This window comes from Salvelinus sp. IW2-2015, linkage group LG16 (assembly GCF_002910315.2).
Source record: "Salvelinus sp. IW2-2015 linkage group LG16, ASM291031v2, whole genome shotgun sequence".
Classification (NCBI taxonomy): Eukaryota; Metazoa; Chordata; class Actinopteri; order Salmoniformes; family Salmonidae; genus Salvelinus; species Salvelinus sp. IW2-2015.
This window is the reverse complement of record NC_036856.1, coordinates 30,745,660-30,770,122: the sequence shown is the minus strand read 5'-3', so window position 1 is coordinate 30,770,122 and position 24,463 is coordinate 30,745,660.

Genomic DNA, 24,463 nt, shown 5'->3' with positions numbered 1-24,463 from the left:
CTGGGCTTAGAGGAGCAGCAACATCCCCTACAGGGGTAGTAGACTCAGGCAGCGGTAATACAAGTACCTGCTCTTCCAACAAAACATTCAACACTAGTTGTTTAACCTCCGCTTTAACTAAACTCGGCGGAATCGATAACGAATAATGGTCAGCCAAGGTCATTAAATCAACTCTACGACATTTATCAAAAACATCCCATGAAGGGTTATCCACAAAGGATTTCAAATCAAATGTAGCCATTTTGAACTACCACACAAGAGCCAACAAATAGCAAACACTAATGCTACTTCAGCTATAACGCTCAACACCGAACTWGACCACTACAACAATTTGCACGAGCGGCATGGGTGTCAGTAAAGACAAATCCCGGATGAGCACCCACTTATGTTACGAATCCCTTTTGCCCGACAGTCTAGGGGGGATGGTAAATGGGACCCGTAACATAACTCATGCAAATTATAGTAGTGACAAAGTAAGAGTGAGAACAAAAACAACTAATATCTACCGTCAAACACTCAAAAGGGTTTATTTACAAACCACACACGGTAAAGGGAGCAGGAAAGGGGCTGAGCTGGACCCAAGGAAATAAAAATAAGTATCCACAAACACCCCTAAGCTAGACTAGCCTACTTCACCACAGCTAACTACTAACCAAAAATACAGGGGTGGTCCGCCCAGTTCTAACTAGTGTTTATATACAAAGTATTCCTACGGTAATGTATGCCATGGGCGACCTGTCTGGTTACCCCCTTTTCCACCGTCAAACAACACTCAAACACCATAACAAAACAATACTCACAGGTGGGAAAAAGTGACATGTAGTTGCAACCAAACAAAGATCTATAGACAGATGGCATTGACAGAGAGATTGAGCTCTAAGAAAAACAACTGATAGGGTTTGTAAAACCAAAGGGAAACAGCGACTGTGATTGGGGGAATGATGATTGTCACCTGTGAGTAGGGGAGAAGGAGAAGAAAAGAAATACACACAGGATACACACAGAATACTTGTATCCGTAACACTAATATGGAGCTGCAAACGCACACGGTAAACAATTCAAGCTTCTGCAAAGGACAACAGAAAACACACCTCTTTTAACCTTTCATTGCTACCCATCCCGGATCCGGGAGCATCCTCATCAAAAAGAGCTGACTAGCATAGCCTAGCTAAGCGACAGGGATATCATATAAATATAATTTTCATGAATCACAAGTCCAATACAGCAAATGAAAGATAAACATCTTGTGAATCCAGCCATCATTTCGATTTTTATAATGTTTTACAGCGAAAACACAATATGTATTTCTATTAGCTAACCACAATAGCAAAAGACTCAACCGCATATTTTCACAATTTTTTTACCGCATAGGTAGCTATCACAAAACCGACCAAATAGAGATAAATTAGTCACTAACAAAGAAACAACTTCATCAAATGAAACAGTCTTTATAACATGTTATACAATAAATCTATGTTTTGTTCGAAAATGTGCATATTTGAGTTATAAATCATAGTTTTACATTGCAGCTACCATCAAAAATATCACCAAAGCAGCCAGCCAATAATTACAGAGAGCAACGTGAAATACCTAAATACTCATCATAAAACATTTATGAAAAATACATGGTGTACAGCAAATGAAAGATAAACATCTTGTGAATCCAGCCAATATTAAAGTAAGTAGGACACACCTGAGTGTCGTTAATGCCTCTAGGATGGTCTCTGCCGCCCTCTGGTGACAGATGGAACCATGACAGGGTGCCACACACACACACATACACACACAGCGCCACTGACCATTGCTACCTGACCCCTAGCCTAAGCACAATATGCTAGAGTCTCACCCATGATGAATACAAACACACTGTTTGTGTCCCAAATGGCACCCGATTCCCTAAATAGTGCACTATAGGGCCATGGTCATAAGTAGTGCACTATTAAGGGAATAAGGTGCCATTTGGAACGCACATACTACCTGGCACTGAGCCATGTTAGAACACAGAGAGAGGAAATCAACCAAATGTCAAAGGTCAGACGCAGCCCACTGAGCCCAGGCTGTCAGAAAGGTTTTTCAACTTCTCAGAAGAATAATTAGATTCAGGGTTCAAGGCAATAAAAAAGAAGAAGAAAAGGCTCTGAATAATGCATGGGATTTTTATGGGATGGGATGCGTTTGTGCATGGAGAATTTCCCCCTTTTCTAAAAGGTGAAAAGTGAGGAAAACGAGAGTAGATAGTGAAGTGTTTTCCAACTGTTTCACAGTTACCAGGGCCCAAAAGTAGTGCACTACATAGGGAATAGGGTGTATTTGGGACATAACAGTGGGGTTTTACTGTTACAGTATGTGAGCTTTTCCACTATTTAAATATAAGTAGTGAGAATACTCAGTAAATGAARGACGTTATTACAGACCTAATAAAAACACATTTTCAATGCATAAGCAATATTGACCAAATTCTTTCTTTCTCTATGATATCGATCTTGTAGTGGAAAATGAAGAAGCTGATACTCGCATCTGGCGACTTGCAGCTGCAGAGGTGCAGCGTGATGACTCAATCACGATTTATGACATTGTCTGGATGGCTGACCATATAATGGATATCATAGGAGTCAAACACACCTTATCTGTGGCTTCCTCTGGTGCAGGACAATCCCARAGACCCTGAGAGCATGGACACCGTTGGAGGGGTGAAGACAGACTAAAATTTTAATTGAGTAAATTAATATTACTTTGTCAATTAAATTGCTTGTTTGGTTTGTTTCAAGAGTTCTTAAAGCGCAGCACATTTTTATGTTCTATTGTACTGTCAGTGCTATGTATTTTTACTGCGTTAATCAGTTCAAAGAGGGAGCGACACAGATGTGCGCTCCTGTCATTTAGATAACAGTTGTGATGGTTACATTCAAGAATGTGTCGGGTTTTTTCATACCTTTTGTTTATTGTTTTGGCCAAGCAAAGTGATGTTAATTAGACAATGGGAGACACTGAGATTTGACTCTCTGGGAGAATAGAGATTAGAGAACAGAGATTTGACTCTCTGGGAGAATCTTCCGGCGTCGACCGAGATGGCCGCCTTGCTTCGCGTTCCTAGGGAACTATGCAGTATTTAGTTTTTTTAGGTGTTATTCCTTACATTGGTACCCCAGGTAATCTTAGGTTTCATTACATACAGTCGGGAGGAACTACTGAATATAAGAGCAACGTCAACTCACCATCGTGTTACACCAGGAATAGACCTCTTCCCGAAGAGATCCTGTGTTTTGCCTTCCACCCAATACAATGGATCTGATCCAGCGGACTCCTAAACAACGACGCCGAAAAAGGGTAAACGAAGCGGTCTCCTGTCAGGCTCGGAGACGGGCACATCGCGCTCCACTCCCTAGCATACTACTCGCCAATGTCCAGTCTCTTGACAAAGGTTGATGAAATCCGAGCAAGGTAACATTCCAGAGAGACATCAGGATTGTAACGTTCTTTGCTTCACGGAAACATGGCTCACTCAAGAGAACGCTAACGGAGTCGGTGCAGCCAGCTGGTTTCTTCACGCATCGCGCCGACAGAACAAACATCTTTCTGGTAAGAAGAGGGGCGGGTGTATGCCTTATGATCAACGAGACGTGGTGTGATCATACAACATACAGGAACTCAATGCATTCTGTTCACCAGATTTAGAATTCCTCACAATCAAATGTCGACGCCATTATCTACCAAGGAATTCTCTTCGATTATAATCACAGCCTATATATTCCCCCCCAAGCAGACACATTGATGGCCTGAACAAACTTTATCTGACTCTTTGTAAACTGGAAACCATACACCCTGAGGCTGCATTCATCGTAGCTGGGCGATTTTAACAAGGCTAATCTGAAAACAAAAACTCCCTAATTCTATCAGCATATCGATTGTGCTACCAGGGTGGTAAAACCTTGGATCATTGTTATACTAACTTCCCGACGCATATTAAGGCCCCCCCCGCCCTCCTTTCGGAAAAGCTGACCACGACTCCATTTTGTTGCTCCAGCCTACAAACAGAAACTAAAACAGCAAGCTTCCGCGCTCAGATCTGTTCAACGCTGGTCCGACCAATCTGATTCCACGCTTCAAGACTGCTTCGATCACGTGGATTGGGATATGTTCCGCATTGCGTTCAACAACAACATTGACGAATACGCTGATTCGGTGAGCATTGGACTTGACGATGTCGTACCCACAGCAACGATTAAAACATTCCCAAACCAGAAACCGTGGATTGATGGGCAGCATTCGCGTGAAACTGAAGCCGACAACCACTGCTTTTAACCAGGGCAAGGTGACCGGAAACATGACCGAATACAAACAGTGTAGCTATCCCTCCGCAAGGCAATCAAACAAGCTAAGTCCCAGTATAGAGACAAAGTAGAGTCCAATTCAACAGCTCAGACACAAGGAGATATGTGGCAGGGTCTACAGTCAATCACGGATTACAAAAAGAAAAACCAGCCCCGTCGCGGACCAGGATGTTCTTGCTCCCAGACAGACTAAATAACTTTTGCTCGCTTTGACAATACAGCGCCACTGACACGGCCCGCTACCAAAACTGGGGCTCTCCTTCACTGCAGCGAGGTGAGTAAAACATTTAAACGTGTTAACCCTCGCAAGACTGCAGGCCCAGACGGCATTCCCAGCCGCGTCCTCAGAGCATGCGCAGACCAGCTGGCTGGTGTGTTTAAGGACATATCAATCAATCCTTATCCCAGTCTGCTGTTCCCACATGCTTCAAGAGGGCCACCATTGTTCCGTTCCCAAGAAAGCTAAGGTAACTGAGCTAAACGACTACCGCCCCGTAGCACTCACTTCCGTCATCATGAAGTGCTTTGAGAGAACTAGTCAAGGACCATATCACCTCCACCCTACCTGACACCCTAGACCCACTCCAATTTGCTTACCGACCCAATAGGTCCACAGACGACGCAATCGCAACCACACTGCACACTGCCCTAACCCATCTGGACAAGAGGGATACCTATGTGAGAATGCTGTTCATCGACTACAGCTCAGCATTTAACACGTAGTACCCTCCAAACTCGTCATCAAGCTCGAGACCCTGGTCTCGACCCCCCCTGTGCAACTGGGTCCTGGACTTCCTGACGGGCCGCCCCAGGTGTGAGGGTAGGTAACAACATCTCCACCCCGTGATCCTCAACACTGGGGCCCCAAAGGGTGCGTTCTGAGCCCCTCCTGTACTCCCTTTCACCCACGACTGCGTGGCCATGCACGCCTCCAACTCAATCATCAAGTTTGCGACGACACTACAGTGGTAGGCTTGATTACCAACAACGACGAGACGGCCTACAGGGAGGAGGTGAGGGCCCTCGAGTGTGTGTGTCAGGAAAATAATCTCACACTCAACGTCAACAAAACAAGGAATGATTGTGGATCTCAGGAAACGCAGAGGGAGCACCCCTACCACATCGACGGGACAGTAGTGGAGAAGGTGGAAAGTTTTAAGTTTCTCGGTGTACACATCACGGACAAACTGAATTGGTCACCCCAACGACAGGTTGTGAAGAAGGCGCAGCAGCGCCTCTTCAACCTCAGGAGGCTGAAGAAATTCGGCTTGTCACCAAAAGCACTCACAAACTTCTACAGATGCACAATCGAGAGCACTGTCGGGCTGTATCACCGCCTGGTACGGCAACTGCTCCGCCCACAACCGTAAGGCTCTCCAGAGGGTAGTGGGTCTGCACAACGCATCACCCGGGCAAACATGCTCTCCAGGACACCTACACCACCCGATGTCACAGGAAGGCCATAAAGATCATCAAGGACAACAACCACCCGAGCCACTGCCTGTCACCCCGCTATCATCCAGAAGGCGAGGTCAGTACAGGTCATCAAACGAAGAGACTAAAACAGCTTCTATCTCAAGGCCATCAGACTGTTAAAACCTCTTGACACTACAGGGGTGCTGTTTCAACTTGACATTTATCGTTCCCAAATTAAACTGCCTCGTACTCAATTCTGCTCGTACAATATGCATATTATTATTACTATGGATAGGAACAATCTCTAGTTTCTAAAACCGTTTGAATTATGTCTGTGGGTGAACCAGAACTCTTTCTGCAGCGAAATCCATGACAGGAACTGCGAAGGTCTGAAAACGAGGTCTGTTCTCAGATCAGTTTAAAGCTCTGTATGTATCCTATGGGTCGACAGATACTGCACCCGCCTTCCCCTGGATGTCAGTAACCAATGAGAATGGAATGGAGTGTCTACGTAGTTCTTCAGAGCTATAAAAGGCCAAGGAACGAAGTGCGCTCTCTTCATCGTTCGTCAATGCGCAAAGCAAGACCTCAAGATGGCATTTTGAAACGCCCGTTATCGGCGCTTAGCTATATCGTCTGTAATTTATTCGATATAGGTGTTAGAACATCATAACGAAGTTATTTTAAACCGAGTTATATCAGTTTATGCGAGTATATTGCTATTTTGGGGATTTGGGAATGTTGTGCCACATAGCTATTGTTAGTGCTATTCGAAGTTGAAGACGACGTTTTACAACCAAGCAACGATTCTTTTGGACAAAGGACACCTTGCCCAAGATTCTGATGGAAGCTCGTCCAAAAGTAAGAACTATTTATGATGTTATTCCGTATTATGTGGAAAATTGTCACGCATTTGTCGCCGTTATTGCGGCACAGTCTGCTGTACGCACCTGTTTGGTCTAGTAACGGTTAATTTTAAAAATCTACTCAGCGGTTGCATTAATAACTAATGCATCTTTCATTTGCTGTCCAACCTGTATTTTTAGTCAATCTAATCGATAAATAATCGTAAACTTAGGTTTCCAAGATGGCGCCGCCAGAAGTCATGACCTGTTGCACTGATCACATGTTATAACAACGATTTGTGCTGCTAAATATGCACATTTCGAACAAAACATATGCATTGTGTAATGATGTTACAGGACTGTCATCTGACGAAGTAATCAAGGTTAGTCCAAAATTATATATTTTGCTGTATTTTACGATCGCTAACCTGTGCTGCTGGTAAATGCTTGTATTCTGGGCTATTTGCTAAGCTAATATAATGCTATATTGTGTTTTCGCTGTAAAACACTTAAAATATCTGACATATTGGCTGGATTCACAAGATGTTGGCTTTCATTTGCTGTACGCTGTGTATTTTTCAGAAATGTTTTAAGATGAGTAATTAGGTATTTGACGTTGTGCTCTGTAATTATTCTGGCAGCTTCGGCACTATTTCAGATTGCAGCTACATGTAGAACTGTGATTTATACTGAAATATGCACATTTTTCTAAAAAAACATATGCTATACAATAAATATGTTATCAAGACTGTCATCTTATGAAGTGTTTCTTGGTTAGTGGCTATTTATATCTTTATTTAGTCGAATTAGTGATGGCTACTGATGGAGTAAAAAACTGGTGGAGTAAAAAAATGGTGTCTTTTGCTAACGTGGTTAGCTAATAGATTTACATATTGTGTCTTCCCTGTAAAACATTTAAAAAATCAGAAACGATGGCTGGATTCACAAGATGTGTATCTTTCATCTGGTGTCTTGGACTTGTGATTTAATGATATTTAGATGCTAGTATTTACTTGTGACGCTATGCTAGCTATGCTAGTCAGCTTTTTTACTGTGGGGGTGCTCCCGATCCGGGTTTGGGAGGAATTAGAGGTTAAACAGCCACCACTAACATTTAGTGGCCGCTGCAACATACTGACTCAATCCAGCCACTTTAATAATGGGAATTGATGGAAATTATGTAAAAATGTATCACTAGCCACTTTAAACAATGCCACTTAATATAATGTTTACATACCTACATTACTCATCTCATATGTATATGTATATACTTACTGTATATCATCCACTGCATCTTGCCATCATTATGTAACACATTTATCACTAGCCACTTTAAACTATGCCACTTTATGTTACATACCCTACATTACTCATCTCATATGTATAGACTGTACACTATACCATCTACTGCATCTTGCCTATGCCGTTCGTACCATCACTCATTCATATATCTTTATGTACATATTCTTTATCCTTTACACTTGTGTGTATAAGTAGTAGTGTGGAATTGTTAGGTTAGATTACTTGTTGGTTATTACTGCATTGTCGGAACTAGAAGCACAAGCATTTCGCTACACTCGCATTAACATCTGCTAACCATGTGTATGTGACAAAATTAAAAATTTTATTTGATTTGATTTAGAATAAAAGATGGATTAAACCTTTGTTTATGGTGTCATTGTAAAACAATCTCCTGGTGTAGGTTTCATTACACTATAGTGTGTTTTTTATACTTTTAAACGAAGATGTTATGTACCATTTGATAATTGTATTCTTATTGCGTAACTGTAATAAATCTGTTTACTTTTAAATGGATATGAACAGTAGTCGTCATATTTCTGAGTAATATTCCTTGAAATATTATTTGATGTATGGTATAATGGTAAATGTTATCTCTACACTATATACAATTAGAATATGCATAGGTTCCAATTTAACATAACTGGCTAAAATATCTTAATACATTAAAGCTTGGACTATGATCCCTATAGACAGCTCATAAATCCTATAAGCCTCCCAATAATCACATAAAGGTATCTTATAACAAATGTAATTATAGTATCCGAATGTTGATGCGTAGACTCACAAGCTGGCTAAATTCATTGGTGTACGTCTATGACCTACTGCATAGCTTTTATTCACATAATAATGAAGTCAGATTGAATGTAATGTTTTATTCAACAATTTTAAAACATTCAACTACAATCTCTCTCCACCTCCAGCATAATCCACACTCTCTCTTAGACAATCTTACACAACGTTACATTAAGAGTCTTACTCTGAAGAAAGTAGGAGAAACAATCCCAATTGGAGGGTCTCGGTTGAGTGGATTGCAATGCTATTCACCCATGACGTTGTGCTGTTCTAATCTAGCATATGGGAACCTTTGGTGTTGTATGAACCCTACTGTTGTCTCATGTTAGTAGCCTACAACATCGGTCCATCCCTGCCACGATGGACGCAGGATTCAAACCCTTGTCGCAACAAAACAACATACTACAGAAGCATCAGTCAATACCACTGGCCTAGAAAAGTCAAGGCATTTCTGGGTCTACAGCAACATTAGTTCAGGTCTCAGGAAGGCAGTAGCGATGCCTTGCCACTTGCCATGGATGTTGTATTTTGTTAGCTAGCCCCATGCTTACCCTGGGTATTCCTATGGAGTGTGATCTAGTGTAACTATGTTGTGTGACTGCCTGCATCCTACATGTCCCTGACTGATTGGTTAGGGTTTAACGTACTGTGGTACTGTTTTAGCTAGCTCCATCCTAACCCTGTATTACTGTAAACTAGTGTAGCTACAAAATGTGGCTACAGTGTGTGGTTGCTGCATGGTGACTGATTGGGCTGCTTGTTAGCTTGTCTTTGATCATTAAGCTGAGCGTTGTCACCGCCTCTAGTGTCATAAATTATAACGTCGCCAGCGTAACTTTGATCTAGACAAATATTATTCAAAAAATTTTGCCGTTTGGCGACGTGTTACAGACTCCAGCCTCTTAAAGTCTCCTTGTTAAAGAGTCCGGCAGCTGAGGATAAATGTACGTTTTTTAAAAGCTTTTTTTTCTCTCTTCCTCTCATTCTCGCTTTCTCTCTTCCTCTCATCCTCTCATTCCTTCATCCTTTCACTCTGTCTTCACGGCCTCTCAATCTGGGACCTGTTGAGCGTATCTGTACATGTCCGATAGGAAACATTCATTCTTTGTTTTCCATTGCAATGCACTTTAAAACGTTTTCCGTTGCATCCCCTAATTAACAGAACCCAGGTCTGTGTTGGAGAGAGTGAGAGAGCGTCAGCCTGAACCATATGACTGTCTCCTCAGGAGATAGCACCTGCAGATGTCAGTCCTATATGGTCCTGGGAGCCAGCCATGGCTAATGGCTGGCCACTCAATACACAAGTGAAGGTGAGGATATAACAGGGATTGTGTGTGTGTGTGTGTGTGTGTGTGTGTGTGTGTGTGTGTGTGTGTGTGTGTGTGTGTGTGTGTGTGTGTGTGTGTGTGTGTGTGTGTGTGTGTGTGTGTGTGTGTTGCATTGAATTGAGACCAGAGAAAGGTTCTTAACCCCAGCTATGCAGGGTTGTCTGTGTTTATTTGGATCCCCATTAGCTTTTGATGCTTTTGCAGAATCATCTTCCTGGGGTCCACAAAAAACACAAAACATGTAACAATACACTGATAGACAAGGACAGTCACACAAATGTAAAATAAAACTATATACAAACAATACAACAAAAAATAATACAAACATTACAATCGTTTTGGACTTGGGGGCTGTGAAGAGACATGATGCTGGCGTGTCTTGTGGAGTATGTATGGGAGACTGAGCTGAATGTCATCACAGCAATATTTCTCATGAAAACTAAAAGAGAAGTAGTTACACTCTTGTCAAACCTCAACCAGGAAAGACTGGCATGATGTTTATTTTGTTGTTTATTTTACTGCTGTACAATATGTGCAGTTAAGGGCAAGGTGTGCTGCTCTGTTCTGAGCCACAGCCTCTCTTTCTGTTTCCCACTCAGTGTGACCTTCACACCACAGTATGGCCTTTGGTATCCGCTGCCCTCCAGCCAGCACACACACAGACGCGCGTGCACACAAACACACAGAGATTCACACGCACAAAGACACACACACAGGCACGCAGACAGACACACACACTTCTCTCCACATATACAAATCGATTCCTTGTTCACAGAAATACACAAGCGCAAAAAAAACACTCACACACTCTTGCACACACACATTTTCTCAGAACCAACCCTATGGCAGGGTATCTGCAACAAAAGTTGTTGAGGAAATGGTGCTGGTTTGTGGTTTGTTTTATAACATCTCTCCATGGCTCGAGGTAAGATCCTGGCCTGCTTCACTTGTTTTACACCTCATCAATATGGAGGAACAGTTGGTGGAATTGGCCCGGAGGTAGAGTAGAGATGTGGGTGACTTTTTAAGAGAGCTCAAGTTGTTTAGGTGCAAAGAAGGAAAGCTAAACTCGTCTGAGTGCGTGGTCGGCAGAATCATCACTCAGTTTAGAGCAGGCACATTGTGTTTTGATCAGAGTTTTGCAGGGGGAGCCATTGTGTGGAAGGAAAGCATCCGTGCATCAAACTAGTTTCCACGAAACTGTCTCAAATACTGTAGCACCCTATTCCCTTTAAAGTACACTACTTTTGACCATAGTCCTATGGGCCCTGGTTAAAAGTAGAGCACTAAATAGGGAATAGGGTGCCATTTGGAACATATCCCTGGTCTAAACGCAGTCACTCTTTATCCAGTCTCTGTAGCAGCAGGATGACATGCTGATTGTATAAAGGATGTTATGCTAACAGTTGTGTTGATAAAGGGCTTAAATACACTGTCCATCTGTCTGTGTAACAAAGTGACAGAAGTCAGGTGACATGGCGATAGCATGGGAATACAATGGCTCAACCGAAATGGCACCCTATTCCCTATTTGGGACACCACCAAAGTGAGACTGGGACCCACTTCATTATATTTATTGTCAGTGCCGTGATAGGCGAACAAACACACAAAGCCTACATAACCAAGTCAAAACAAAGAATGGGCTTTGCTGTGTAGCACATACACATGCATGCTTACAGAAATTACAGTATGCTAATGATATTTGTTTATCTGTTTTAATGAACGAGCGCTATGGAGGACAGAGCACTCACTCTCTCATGTGTGTAGGCTCGGCTAGACCTCAATGTGCACAGTAAATGATCACGTTGCACACACAACGCCACTTTCACAGAATAGGAACAATGTAACAGGAAAATTACTTGTGTGTCGATGTTGCCTCAGTAGGATTCCGTCATGATGGGATGGGTGGTTGGAGGATGGTGGTCTCAGTCTGAAGATCTCGTACAACGCTGTGTACTACTCCCTTCACAGAACAGCGCAAACGGTCTCTAACCAGAATAGAAAAAGGAGTGGGAGGCCCCGGTGCACAACTGAGCAAGAGGACAAGTTTGAGAAACAGATGCCTCACAAGTCCTCAACTGGCAGCTTCATTAAATAGTACCCGCAAAACACCAGTCTCAACGTCAACAGTGAAGAGGCGTTTCCGGGATGCTGGCCTTCTAGGCAAAGTTGCAAACAAAAAGCCATATCTCAGACTAGACAATAAAAATAAAAGATTAAGATGGGCAAAAGAACACTGGACAGACACTGGACAGAGGAACTCAAATTAGACATTCTAATGTACTTGTCCTCTTGTTCAGTTGTGRACCAGGGCCTCACACTCTTCTGGTTAGGGCCAGTTTGCGCTGTTCTGTGAAGGGAGCAGTACTAATCAGAACAACAGTTTTCAGCTGTGCTAAAATAATTGCAAAAGGGTTTTCAAATGATCAATTAGCCTTTTAAAATGATAAACTTGGATTAGCTAACACAACGTGTCACTGGAACACAGGAGTGATGGTTGCTGATAATGGGCCTCCGTACGCCTATGTAGATATTTCACTATAAATCAGCCATTTCCAGCTTCAATAGTCATTTACAACATTAACAATGTCTACACTGTATTTCTGATCAATTGTATTATATTTTAATGGACAAAAATGTGCTTTTCTTTCAAAAACAAGGACATTTCTAAGTGACCCCAAACTTTTGAACGGTAGTGTATATAGGATAAAGCTTCTTCGATCGGTGGTTTGGTTTCCAAGGAGATGGGATAATTTGTCCAACGGGCGTGGCCTCGCCTTGCGGAACTTGATCTACTGTCTGTTTAGTAAGTCCTATAATTTATAAGGAGATTCACAGAAGGCGGGCTCTCATAGCTAAACAGTGTGACACGGGAATGCCCAGTTGGTCCTAAGAACTAAACACATTTAATGTTCATGTAAGATAAACTTGAGATTTCCTTATAAATGTTCATAAAACGTTAAAATTGTGTTTTGTCCAAGAAAAACTATCTCCCAAACATGACCATGGTTCCTTTACACATGTTGTAGCAATAGTCACATTAGACTTAGTTTATGACATACAGTAGGAGGATCAGAACAGATATATCACATTTTGATTAATATCAACATGTCATGAGTTTTTCAGTTTAATATATTTAATACATGTTTAATATGCCCCACCCCTCCCTGTGTAGTAACCCAATCACAAGGCTATCTGCTGATTTGAAGGCGTCTATTTCCTATCTCCTGAGCTCCTCAGGGTCGTAAAGAAAGGGGGAGACAGATGAGCTATTGTCCGTTGCGGCCTTTATGGCCCCACCATATCATGGAGCCGGCATTCCTGCTCTGGTAACCCCTCAAAGACAGGAAAGGTGACCCTGGTTCTTGTGTTAAGATGTAATCACCCCCCATTGCTCATGGCCTCCTCGTGGACCCTCGTCACAACACCAGACAGCCTGCAGAACCATAGCAGCCCAGCCGGTCTGCTGAATCCTAGCAGCCCAGCCTGCCAGAAGAACTATAGCAGCCCAGCCTGCCTGCAGAACCATAGCAGACCAGCCAGTTCGCTGAACCGTAGCAGCCAAGCCAGGCTGCACAACCAAAGCAGCCCAGCTAGCCAGCAGAAACGCATAGCACCCAGCCAGCCTGCAGAAACATAGCAGGCCCAGCCAGTTTGCTGAACCCGTAGCAGCCCAGCTTGCCTGCAGAACCATAGCAGCCCAGCCAGCTGCAGAAACATAGCAGACCAGCAGTTTCGCTGAACCGTAGCAGCCCAGCCCAGGCTGCCACAACCAAAGCAGCCCAGCTAGCCCAGCAAGAACCATAGCAGCCCCAGCCAGCCTGCAGAAACATAGCAGCCCAGCCAGTTTGCTGAACCGTGGCAGCCCAGCCAGCCTGCACAACAAAGCAGACCCCGGCCAGCCTGCAGAACAAAGCAGCCAGCAGAGACCATAGCAGCCCAGCCAGCCGTGCAGAAACCATAGCAGCCCAGCCACCTGCAGAACCTAGCAGCCCAGCCAGCCTGCAAAACCGTAGCAGCACCAGCAGCCTGCCTGAACCGTAGCAGCCCAGCCAGCCTGCAGAACATAGGAGACCCGCGACAGTCTGCTGAATCTGCAGCCCAGCCTGCCCAGAAGAACTATAGCAGCCAGCCGCCAGCCAACCGTAGCAGCCAGCAGCTGCCAGAACATAGCAGACCCGCATCTGCTGAACCTAGCAGCCACCTGCCAAAGAACAGCAGCGCTGCTGCAGAACAGCAGCCAGCCAGCCTGCAGAACCCTAGCAGTCCAAGCCAGTCTGTTGAATCCTAGCAGACCAGCCAGTTGCAAAGACCGTAGCAGCCCAGCCTGCCTTCAGAACCATAAGCAGACGCCCGGCCAGTCTGCTGAACCATAGCAGACAGCCGGCCAGTCTGCTGAACCATAGCAGCCTGCCAGCCTGCAGAACATAGCCCCAGCCAGCCTGCAGAACCATAGCAGCCCAGCCAGCCTGCAGAACATAGCAGACCCGGCCAGCTGCTGAACCATACAGCCCGGACAGTTTGCTGAACCGTAGCAGCCCAGCCGGCTGCAGACCAGAGCAGACCAGCCAGTTTGCTGAACCATAGCAGCCCAGCGCCCTGCAGAACCATAGCAGCCCAGCCAGTCTGCCTGACCGTAGCAGCCCAGCCAGCCTGCAGAACCATAGCAGCCCAGCTGCCAGAAGAACTATAGCAGCCCAGCCAGTTTGCTGAACCGTAGCAGCCCAGCCAGCCTGCGAACCATAGCAGACCCGGCCAGTCTGCTGACATAGCAGCCCAGCCTGCCAGAAGAACTATAGAAGCCCAGCCAGTCTGCTGAACCATAGCAGCCTAGCCAGCCTGCAGAACCGTAGCAGCCCAGCCAGTTTGCTGAACCGTAGCAGCCCAAACCAGTTTGCTGAACCGTAGCAGCAACAGCCTGCACGAAGAACTATAGCAGCCCAGCCAGCCTGCAGAACCCTAGCAGCCCAGCCAGTCTGTTGAATCCTAGCAGCCAGCCTGCCAGAAAAACTATAGAAGCCCAGCTTGCCTGCAGAACCATAGCAGACCAAGCCACGTTTGCTGAACCGTAGCAGCCCAGCCTGCCTGCAGAACCATAGCAGCCAGCAAGCCTGCAGAACCATAGCAGACCCAGGTTTGCTGAACGTAGCAGCCCAGCCAGCCTTCAGAACCATAGCAGACACGCCAGACTGCTGAACCATAGCAGACCCGGCCAGTCTGCTGAACCATAGCAGCCCTGCCGCCTGCAGAACCATAGCAGCCCAGCCAGTCTGCAGAACTATAGCAGCCCAGCCAGCCTGCAGAACCCTAGCAGCCCAGCTAGTCTGTTGAATCCTAGCAGCCCAGCCTGCCAGTAAAACTATAGAAGCCCAGCTTGCCTGCAGAACCATAGCAGACCAGCCAGTTTGCTGAAACCGTAGCAGCCCAGCCTGCTGCAGAACCATAGAAGCCCAGCAACTAGAAATAGGCCAGCCAGTTTGCTGACGTAGCAGCCCAGCCAGCCTTCCAGACCATAGCAGAGCACGGCCAGTCTGCTGAACCATAGCAGACCGGCCAGTTGCTGAACCATAGCAGCCCTGCCAGCCTGAAACCATAGCAGCCCAGCCAATCTGCAGAACCATATCACGAGAGCCTGCAAGAACATAGCAGCCCGGCGTTTGCTGAACGTAGCAGCCCAGCAAGCCTGCAGAACCATAGCATACCAGCCAGTTTCCTGAACCATAGCACCAACCAGCACTGCAGAACCGTAGCAGACCAGCCAGTTTGCTGAACCGTAGCAGCCCAGCCAGCTGCAGAACCTGCAGCCAGCCCAGCCTGCCAGAAGAACTATTAGCAGCCCAGCCAGTCTGCTGAAACCCACCTAGCAGCCCAGCCTGCCAAGAAGAACTATAGCAGCAGCCTGTCTGCTGAACCAATAGCAGCCCAGCCAGTTTGCTGAACCATAGCAGCCCAGCCAGCCTGCAGAACCATAGCAGACCGCGCCAGTCTCTGAAGCATAGCAGCCCAGCCTGGGATACAATAACAGCCCAGACAGTCTGCTGAACCATAGCAGCCCAGCCAGCCTGCGAACAGTAGCAGACCAGCCAGTTTGCTGAACCGTGCAGCCGCCAGCCTGCAGAACCCTAGCAGCCCAGCCCAGTCTGTTGAATCCTAGCAGCCCAGCCTGCAGAAAACTATAGCAGCCCAGCCTTGCCTGCAGAACCATAGCAGCCCAGCAGCCTGCAGAACCCTAGCAGCCCATCCAGTCTGTTGAATCCTAGCAGCCCAGCCTGCCAGAAGAACTATAGCAGCCCCAGCCTGCATGCAGAACCAATAGCCGCCCAGCCAGTTTGCTGAACCGTAGCAGCCAGCCTGCCTGCAGAACCATAGCAGCCCGCAGCTGCAGAACCATAGCAGACCAGCCAGTTTGCTGACCACGTAGCAGCCGTCAGTCTTCCAGTAGCAGACCCGGCTAGTCTGCTGAACCATAGCAGACCCGGCCAGTATGCTGAACCAATAGCAGCCCTGCCAGCCTGCAGAACCATAGCAGCCCAGCCAGCCTGCCAGAACCATGCAGCAGCCAGCCTCGCATGGCCGGAGCCTACTGAACCATAGCAGCCCGACAGTTTGCTGAACCTAGCAGCCCAGCCAGCCTGCAGAACCATAGCAGACCACAGTTTGCTGAACCATAGCAGCCCAGCCAGCCTGCAGAACCATAGCAGACCAGCCAGTTTGCTGAACCGTAGCGCCCAGCCAGCCTGCAGAACCATGCAGCCGCCTGCCAGAAGACTGCGGCCAGTCTGCTGACCATAGCAGCCCAGCCTGCCAGAAGAACTATGCAGCCCAGCCTGTCTGCTGAACCTAGCGCCAGCAGTTTGCTGAACCGTAGCAGCCCCAGCCTGCTGAGAATAGCAGCCCAGCTGCAGAAGAACAATAGCAGCCCAGCCAGTCTGCTGAACCATGACAAGCCCAGCAGCTGCAGAACCATAGCAGACCACGTTTGCTGAACCGTAGCAGCGGACTCTCAGAACCATAAGCAGACCGCAGTCTGCTGAACTACGCACGCGCCAGTCTGCTGAACCATAGCAGCCCTGCCAGCCTGCAGAACCATAGCAGCCCAGCCAGCCTGCAGACCATAGCAGCCCAGCCAGCCTGCAGAACCATAGCAGAGGGCAGCCTGCTGAACCATAGCAGCCCGTACAGTTTGCTGAACCGAGCGCACCCCAGCATTCTGCAGAACCATAGCAGACCAGCCAGTTTGCTGAACCATAGCAGCCCAGCCAGCCTGCAGAACCATAGCACGAGCCAGCCAGTTTGCTGAACTAGCAGCCCAGCCAGCCTGCAGAACCATAGCAGCCCCACGCAGCCTGCTGAACCATAGCAGCCCTGCCAGCCTGCAGAACCATAGAGCCCAGCCAGCCTGCAGAACCATAGCAGCCCAGCCAGCCTGCAGAACCATAGCAGACCGGGCCGCCTGCCTGAAACCATAGCAGCCGTACAGTTTGCTGAAGCGTAGCAGCCCGCCATTCTGCAGAACCATCAGCAGACCAGCCATTTGCTGAACCATAGCAGCCCAGCCAGCCTGCAGAACCATAGCAGACCAGCCAGTTTGCTGAACCGTAGCAGCCCAGCCAGCTGCAGAACCATAGCAGCCCAGCCAGTCTGCTGAACCATAGCAGCCCAGCCAGCCTGCAGAACCATAGCAGAACCAGCACGTTTGCTGAACCGTAGCAGCCCGGCCAGCCTGCAGAACCATAGCAGACCCGGCCAGCCTGCTGAACCATAGCAGCCCGGACAGTTTGCTGAACCATAGCAGCCCAGCCAGCCTGCAGAACCATAGCAGACCAGCCAGTTTGCTGAACCATAGCAGCCCAGCCAGCCTGCAGACCCATAGCAGACCAGCCAGTTTGCTGAACCGTAGCAGCCCAGCCAGGCCTGCTAACCATAGCAGCCCAGCCTGCCAGAAGAACTATAAGCAGCCCAGCCAGTCTGCTGAACCATAGCAGCCCAGCCCAGCCGCAGAACCATAGCAGCCCCAGCCAGCCTGCAGAACCCATAGCAGCCCAGCCAGCCTGCAGACCCATAGCAGACCGCGGGCAGCCTGCTGAACCATAGCAGCCCAGCCTGCCAGAAGAAGCTATAAGCAGCCCAGCCTGTCTGCTGAACCATAGAAGCCCAGCCAAGTTTTGCTGAACCGTAGCAGCCCAGCCAGCATACAGAACCATAGCAGCCCAGCTGCCAGAAGACTCAATAGCGAGCCCAGCCAGTCTGCCTGAACCATAGCAGCCCAGCCAGTCTGGCTGAACCATAGCAGCCCAGCCAGCCTGCCTGAACCATAGCAGCCCTGCCAGCCTGCAGAACCATAGCAGCCCAGCCAGCCTGCAGAACCATAGCAGCCCAGCCAGCCCTGCAGAACCATAGCAGACCCGGGCAGCCTGCTGAACCATAGCAGCCCGTACAGTTTTGCTGAACCGTAGCAGCCCAGCCAGCCTGCAGAACATAGCAGCCCAGCCAGTCTGCTGAACCATAGCAGCCAGCCAGCCTGCAGAACCATAGCAGACCAGCCAGTTTGCTGAACCGTAGCAGCCCGCGCTCAAACCATAGCAGACCCGCCAGCCTGCTGAACCATAGCAGCCCGGACAGTTGCTGAACCCGATAGCAGGCCCCAGCCAGCCTGCAGAACCATAGCAGACCAGCCAGTTTGCTGAACCATAGCAGCCCAGCCAGCTCCAGCCCATAGCAGACCAGCCAGTTTGCTGAAACGTAGGCAGCCCAGCCAGCCTGCTGAACCATAGCAGCCAGCCTGCTCAGAAGACTATAGCAGACCCAGCCAGTCTGCTGAACCATAGCACCCAGCCTGCAGAAGAACATAGCAAGCCCAGCCTGTCTGCTGAACCTAGCAGCCCAGCCAGTTTGCTGAACGTAGCAGCCCAGCCAGCATACAGAACATAGCAGCACAGCCTCCAGAAGAACAATAGCAGCCCAGCCAGTCTGCTGAACCATAGCAGCCCAGCCAGCCTGCAGAACCATAGCAGACCAGCCAGTTTGCTGAACCGTAGCAGCCGAGCCAGTCTTCAGAACCATAGCAGACCCGGCCAGTTCTGCTGAACCATAGCAGACCCGGCCAGTCTGCTGAACCATAGCAGCCCTCAGCCTGCCTGCGAACCATAGCAGCCCGCCAGCCTGCAGAACCATAGAGCCAGCAGCCTGCAGAACCATAGCAGACCCGGGCAGCCTGCTGAACCATAGCAGCCCGTACAGTTTGCTGAACCGTAGCAGCCCAGCCAGCCTGCAGAAACATAAGCAACCAGCCAGTTTGCTGAACCATAGCAGCCCGCCAGCCCTGCAGAACCAAGCAGACCAGCCAGCTTGCTGAACCGTAGCAGCCCAGCCAGCCTGCAGAACCATAGCAGACCCGGCCAGCCTGCTGAACCATAGCAGCCCGTACAGTTTGCTGAACCGTAGCAGCCGAGCCAGTCTGCTGAACCATAGCAGCCCTGCCAGCCTGCAGAACCATAGCAGCCCAGCAGCCTGCAGACCATAGCAGCCAGCCAGCCTGCAGAACCATAGCAGACCAGCCAGTTTGCTGAACCATAGCAGCCCAGCCAGCCTGCAGAACCATAGCAGACAGCCAGTTTGCTGAACCGTGCAGCACCCAGCCAGCCTGCTGAAGGTCCATAGCAGCCCAGCCTGCCAGAAGAACTATAGCAGCCCAGCCAGTCTGGCTGAAACCATAGCAGCCCAGCCGTTTGCTGAACCGTAGCAGCCCAGCAGCCTGCAGAACCATAGCAGCCCAGCCTGCCAGAAGAACAATAGCAGCCCAGCCAGTCTGCTGAACTAGCAGCCCAGCCAGCCTGCAGAACCATAGCAGACCAGCCAGTTTGCTGAACCGTAGCAGCCGAGCCAGTCCTTCAGAACCATAGCAGACCCGGCCAGTCTGCTGAACCATAGCAGACCCGGCAGTCTGCTGAACCATAGCAGCCCTGCAGCCTGCAGAACCATAGCAGCCCAGCCAGCCTGCAGAACCATAGCAGCCCCCAGCCTGCAGAACCATAGCAGACCCGGGCAGCCTGCTGAACATAGCAGCCCGTACAGTTTGCTGAACCGTAGCAGCCCAGCCAGCCTGCAGAACCATAGCAGACCAGCCAGTTTGCTGAACCATAGCAGCCCAGCCAGCCTGCAGAACCATAGCAGACCAGCCAGTTTGCTGAACCGTAGCAGCCCAGCCAGCCTGCAGAACTAGCAGACCCGCCAGCCTGCTGACCAGCACGTACAGTCTGAACGTAGCAGCCAGCAGTCTGCGAACCATAGCAGCCCTACCAGCCTGCAGAACCATAGCAGCCAGCCAGCCTGCAGAACCATAGCAGCCCAGCCAGCCTGGCAGAACCATAGCAGCCCCCGGCCCAGCCTGCTGAACCATAGCAGCCCGTACAGTTTGCTGAACCGTAGCAGCCCAGCAGCCTGCAGAACCATAGCAGACCAGCCAGTTTGCTGAACCATAGCTCCCAGCCAGCCTGCAGAACCATAGCAGACCGCCAGTTTGCTGAACGTAGCGCCCGCCAGCCTGCAGAACCATAGCAGCCCAGCCAGTCTGCTGAACCATAGCAGCCCACCAGCCTGCAGAACCATAGCAGACCAGCCAGTTTGCTGAACCGTAGCAGCCCAGCCAGCCTGCAGAACCATAGCAGCCCAGCCAGTCTGCTGAACCATAGCAGCCCAGCCAGCCTGCAGAACCATAGCAGACCAGCCAGTTTGCGAACCTAGCAGCCAGCCAGCCTGCGAACCATAGCAAACCAGCCAGTTTGCTGAACCATAGCAGCCATCCAGCCTGCAGAACCATAGCAGCCCAGCCTGCCAGAAGAACTATAGCAGCCCAGCCAGTCTGCTGAACCATAGCAGCCCAGCCTGCCAGAAGAACATAGCAGCCCAGCCTGTCTGCTGAACCATAGTCAGCCCAGCCAGTTTGCTGAACCGTAGCAGCCCAGCCTGCCAGAAGAACTATGCAGCCCAGCCAGTCTGCTGAACCATAGCAGCCCAGCCTGCCAGAAGAAACTATAGCAGCCCAGCCAGTCTGCTGAACCATAGCAGCCCAGCCTGCCAGAAGAACTATAGCAGTCCAGCCAGTTTGCTGAACCGTAGCAGCCCAGCCAGTTTGCTGAACCGTAGCAGCCCAGCCAGCCTGCAGAACCATAGCAGCCACGCCAGTTTGCTGAACCCGTAGCAGCCCAGCCAGCCTGCAGAACCATAGCAGCCCAGCCAGTTTGCTGAACCATAGCAGCCCAGCCAGTTTGCTGAACCGTATCAGCCCAGCCAGTTTGCTGAACCGTAGCAGCCCAGCCTGCCAGAAGAACTATAGCAGCCCAGCCTGCCTGCAGAACCATAGCAGCCCAGCCAGCCTGCAGAACCCTAGCAGCCCATTCAGTCTGTTGAATCCTAGCAGCCCAGCCTGCCAGAAGAACTATAGCAGCCCAGCTTGCCTGCAGAACCATAGCAGACCAGCCAGTTTGCTGACCGTAGCAGCCCAGCCTGCCTGCAGAACCATAGCAGCCAGCAAGCCTGCAGAACCATAGCAGACCAGCCAGTTTGCTTTACCGTAAGAAAGCCCAGCCAGCCTGCTTTACCGTAGCAGCCCAGCCAGCCTTTAGAACCATAGCAGACCCGGCCAGTCTGCTGAACCATAGCAGACCCGGCCAGTCTGTGAACCATAGCAGCCCTTCCATCTGCAGACCCATAGCAGCCCAGCCAGTCTGCAGAACCTAGCAGCCCAGCCAGCCTGCAGAACCATAGCAGAACCCGGCCAGCCTGCTGAACATAGCAGCCCAGCCAGTTTGCTGAACCATAGCAGCCAGCCAGCCTGCAGACCATAGCAGCCCAGCCAGTTTGCAGAACCCTAGCAGCCCAGCCAGTCTGTTGAATCCTAGCAGCCCAGCCTGACAGAAGAACTATAGCAGCCCATGCTTGCCTGCAGAACCATAGCAGACCACCAGTTTGCTGAACCGTAGCAGCCCAGCCTGCTGCAGAACCAAGCAGCCCAGCAAGCCTGCAGAACCATGCAGACCAGCCAGTTTGCTTTACCGTAGCAGCCCAGCCAGCCTGCTTTACCGTAGCAGCCCAGCCAGCTTTAGAACCATAGCAGACCCGGCCATTCTGCTGAACCATAGCAGACCGGCCAGTCTGCTGACCATAGCAGCCCTTCCAGCCTGCAGAACCATAGCAGCCCAGCCAGTCTGCAGAACCATAGCAGCCCAGCCAGCCTGCAGAACCATAGCAGACCCGGCCAGCCTGCTGAACCAAAGCAGCCCAGCCAGTTTGCTGAACCATAGCAGCCCAGCCAGCCTGCAGAACCATAGCAGCCCAGCCAGTTTGCAAGAACCCTAGCAGCCCAGCCAGTCTGTTGAATCCTAGCAGCCCAGCCTGACAAGAAACTATAGCAGCCCAGCTTGCCTGCAGAACCATAGCAGACCAGCCAGTTTGCTGAACCGTAGCAGCCCAGCCTGCCTGCAGAACCATAGCAGCCCAGCAAGCCTGCAGAACCATAGAGACCAGCCAGTTTGCTTTACCGTAGCAGCCCAGCCAGCCTTCAGAACCATAGCAGACCGGCCAGTCTGCTGAACCATAGCAGACCCGGCCAGTCTGCTGAACCATAGCACCCTTCCAGCCTGCAGAACCATAGCAGCCCAGCCAGTCTGCAAGAACCATAGCAGACCAGCCAGCCTGCAGAACCATAGCAGACCCGGCCAGCCTGCTGAACCATAGCAGCCCGGACAGTTTGCTGAACCGTAGCAGCCCAGCCAGCCTACAGAACCATAGCAAACCAGCCAGTTTGCTGAACCATAGCAGCCCAGCCAGCCTGCAGACCATAGCAGACCAGCCAGTTTGCTGAACCGTAGCAGCCCAGCCAGCCTGCAGAACCATAGCAGCCCAGCCTGCCAGAAGAACCATAAGCAGCCCAGCCTGTCTGCTGAACATAGCAGCCCAGCCAGTTTGCTGAACCGTAGCAGCCCAGCCAGCCTGCAGAACCATGAGCAGACCCGGCCAGTCTGCTGAACCATAGCAGCCCAGCCTGCCAGAAGAACATAAGCAGACCAGCCAGTTTGCTGAACCGTAGCAGCCCACGCAGCCCCTGCAGAACAATAGCAGACCAGCCAGTTTGCTGAACCGTAGCAGCCCAAGCCAGCCTGCCTGCAGAACCATAGCAGACCAGCCAGTCTGCTGAACCGTAGCAGCCCAGCCAGCCTGCAGAACCATAGCAGACCCGGCCAGTCTGCTGAACCATAGCAGACCCGGCCAGTCTGCTGAACTGTAGCAGCCCAGCCAGCCTGCCTGCAGAACCATAGCAGACCCAGCCAGCCTGCTGAAGCTAGAGATAACACAGACAGACAGTAAGGCTCTGTGACAGAGAAGCCAGAGAGAGAGATAGGGAGGGAAGGAAAGAGAGAGACAGATAAAGTGTGGGGAGGGAGAATTAGAAAAAAAGAGAGAGAGAGAGTGAGAAAGAATGAGAGAGACCGATACAGGGTGGGGAGGATGAGAGAGAGGGAGGGGTCTGATAGGGCCTACTGACACCCCTATCAGATCACAGTAAAATCCAGCCGACTCAATCATGAGACATCAAAGCTGAACAAACTGCATACTATTAAGAAATGCTATAGACGGAAGGAAAGTAGTTTAGAAACCTACCAGAAAACAATTAGCCAACAACAAATTCAATCCCTTTTAGACAACTTCCTGGACAAAATGTTTCACTGCAATAGCGAAGGTGTAAACTTGGCAGTAGAAAGCCTAAATAGCATATTTGACCTCTCAACTTCCCTATCAAATACAAAAATATCACCAGACAACCTAAGAAAATGGACAACAATGACACATGGTTTGATGACGAATGCAAAAACCTAAGAAAATAATTGAGGAACCTATCCAACTAAAAACACAGAGACCCAGAAAACCTGAGCCAACATCTTCACTATGGTGAAACACTAAAACAGGACAGAAATACACGAAGAAAAAATCAAGAACAACATGTCAGAAATCAGCTCAATGTAAGTGAAGAATCCATAGAATCTAACCACTTCTGGGATWATTGTAACATTGTCACGATCGTCTTTAGGTGAAAGAGTGGACCAAGGCGCAGCGTGATATAGATACATCTTCTTTTATTTGAGAAGATGAAACGAACACGAAACTAATACAAACTAAACAAAACAACAAACGACCGTGAAGCTAACAAACGAAAGTGCAGACAAAAGCTACTAACGTCAAACATAGACAATTACCCACAACCTACCTAATGCCTATGGCTGCCTTAAATATCGCTCCCAATCAGAGACAACGATAGACAGCTGTCTCTGATTGAGAACCAATCCAGGCAACCATAGACATACATAAACACCTACACTGAACACAACCCCATGAACTCTACAAAACCCCCTATACAATACAAACACCCTATACGAGACAAAAACACACAAAC